This window comes from Micrasema longulum, unplaced genomic scaffold (assembly GCF_059751315.1).
Source record: "Micrasema longulum isolate JH-2025_06_02 unplaced genomic scaffold, ASM5975131v1 h1tg001469l, whole genome shotgun sequence".
Taxonomy (NCBI): Eukaryota; Metazoa; Arthropoda; class Insecta; order Trichoptera; family Brachycentridae; genus Micrasema; species Micrasema longulum.
The window spans coordinates 35,666-38,452 of NW_028278655.1; the positions used below are offsets into that span (position 1 = coordinate 35,666).

General features: G+C 40.3%; 1 pseudogene across 1 annotated transcript; it reads right to left on the reverse strand.

The window, feature by feature from the left end:
- Positions 1-701: 701 nt before the first annotated feature.
- LOC148275277 (protein lethal(2)essential for life pseudogene) lies at positions 702-2,548 on the reverse strand (annotated as a pseudogene). Its single transcript, XR_015824068.1, has one exon. The product of XR_015824068.1 is annotated as a protein lethal(2)essential for life pseudogene (transcript).
- Positions 2,549-2,787: the final 239 nt, after the last annotated feature.

Here is a 2,787-nt window from a genome sequence, read left to right on the forward strand (position 1 = left end):
CTCAGTTGCCCAGCGTTGCTGCTAGCTCCGCCGAGCTCGATGCGCGACGCTTTATAATGTGTGTAACTTGTAAGAATAAATCTACTCATCCAACAGATCCACTCTCTTAAAATTGAACGCGCATTTTACTCGTCTTATGGCCCTGTGTGTGCTTCCGCTCTCCGCTCTGCCAGCCTACTACTTTCGCTTCGCTTGACCAATTGAACTAGGTGGAAAGTCCTTTTCAGAGCTTTTGAGGTTGACTTGTAGTCGATGCAGTCGTGCCCCTACCTTCCGACTTAACCTTTTGACTCTGCTTAGGGGGGTGGCTTACGTCGGGAAGTCTGACTGTGGCATACGCGGGTGATGAACCAGCGCAAAACGTGGTAACGCGTACGTTACATAACGATTGTATTTCAATGTTAATTTGTTTTTTTTTTTTACATTTTATGTTTTTTAGAACGAGATCTTCAAGTGTGTTTCCTATTTATTTTTTGTTTGTTTGATAAATCAAACAAGCTTGCCGGTTATTCGAATCTATCTTTTTGAAATTGAAAGCAAATTATTATAATACCCTAATTATTATTATAATAATAGGCAGAATGTAACGAGGCACAGTGTAACACTCTTTCACTGTGCCAATTCGATTTACTCCATTGTTTTTAGACTTCCTCATCAAAACGGTGAGAAATTTAATCAAATACCTTTAAAAAAAGCGTGCAAAAATACAAAACCGTTTTTATTATTCATTTCAGTCCGATCTGGCGCTCGTGTCAGTTTGAACAAATGACATAACAGCATTTAAATACTCAAGATAAAATAAAGAGGCAAGCCGACCTATATTCATTCTCAAAATATGTTTTAAAAAAATCCGTTTTGTTTAATGTTTTTCATTGTGCCATTTGCTAAACCGTACCCCAGAACTGTACAGTGTAACAATCGACTTCAGAAAATCACTTATAATTTACACGTATGTTTTCTATTGTTCCCTTTCAGTAAAGTTAAGCTAACGGTTAAATTACTAATTTACCATAAGAAAGGTGTTCATGAAATTAATACAGATTTTTCTAAAATTAAACTTTTTTGTTTCACTGTTTCCCATTTGACCCTACTTACAAGTACCTACCACTAACACAATATAAACATTCAACAATCTAACTGACATATTCAGTTTTTACTGTGGATAGTATAAAAAATATTCGTCGCTGTCGTCATTGTCATTCCCTTTACGCACCTAATTGTGCATAGGGCACTGCATTGGTACACAAATCGCAACGTATCTTGAATTTTTTTTTTTACATGAAGGTAAGATGATTAGTCACGCTTCAGGTACCAGTCTAGGGACTATGAAATATCTTAGTGTGAAAACCTTTTTTAAAAATAAATATTTCATATCAAATATATAAATGTCGTGAATCGAACCCGAGACCTCTTGCATGGTAGGCTAACGGGCTGACCATTACACCACGAGGCCGACAAAAATATTATGATCCAATTATTTAAAAGGGTGTTTTCACACTAGAATATTTCATAGTCCCTGGACTGGTACCTGAAGAGTAAGACTGATCATCTTACCTTCATGTAACAAAAATAATCAAGATATGCTGCGATTGGTGTACCAATGCAGTGCCATATGCACCATTGGGTGCGGAAAGGGAATGATAATGATTATTTAGTTTCAAGTTATAGATATTAAATGAAACGCAATAATTCTAAGTTTAGGTATTTATTCAATTCTCAAGCGCAAATTCTGTGCGAGAAAGAAATTAAATACGTAAAATGGAATTACATGAGCTTCAATAAATCTTAAATTGAAAAAAAAGCTTGGAACTTAAAAATGTTCAGTCTAAAGGTTGAAAAAATAAAGTAGGTAGGTATTAGGATGATTTCAGGATTTTATTCCTGCATCTTCTGGCTTTCCTGTTTCTTAGATTCTTTTTGAATGGACTGATGGGCAGGGCCGGTGGATTGGATTTGCACCACGCGCTCGCTTTCCACGGCTAGGGGCTGCCTCCTGGGAGCCGTGATGGTCAGCACGCCGTCAGAGGACAGCGCAGACACCACGTCTTCGTGATCGTGACCCTTGGGCAGCATGTACTTCCTCACGAAGTGCCTCGAGATATACCCGTGCTCGTCCTGCTTCTCCTCGTGCTTGCCTTCCACGACGATCTGGTCGCTGACGGTCTTGACCGAGATCTCGTCCGGGGAGAATTGCTGCACGTCCAGGCACACTTGGAACTTTTCCTTGTCCACGGTGATGTTGGAGCCGCTATCCTGATGGGCGGCGGCGCGGCTCAGAGCGCTCCACGGGCGATAGTAGTCCCTGGAGCGAAGCGTGCTGCGAGGATAAATGCTGCTCGAAAACGCCGTGGCCAATAGGTCTTCCGGCATTATTCCCAATCCGAAGTGCTGGTCCAGCAGCCTGGATGGGCGGACGTCGTAGTCAAACCAGAGAGGAAGAAGAGACATCGTAGATTATATTTCTCACAGGACCCCTTGATTCACAACAATTTGCGGTTTGCAGTAGTGCACGATCTGACAGTAGTCCGATATGCGCGAGAGCAAATTCTCTAATGGCGTACGGCGGAAAAACGCTCGTATTTATAGGGGCGCTCCATATTTCCAGATATTTCTAGTAGGGTTAGGTACCCAGGTGCTAGAATGTTCTGTATTGCAAGTAAGTTCGTACTATTTTTTAGGAATATATTGATTACAGATAATGTCCTATTACATACCTCTAATCTTAATAAACACACCCATTTAAATAAAAATAGTCCATTTCTGTCAAAACGTATTTTAGAATGGGCT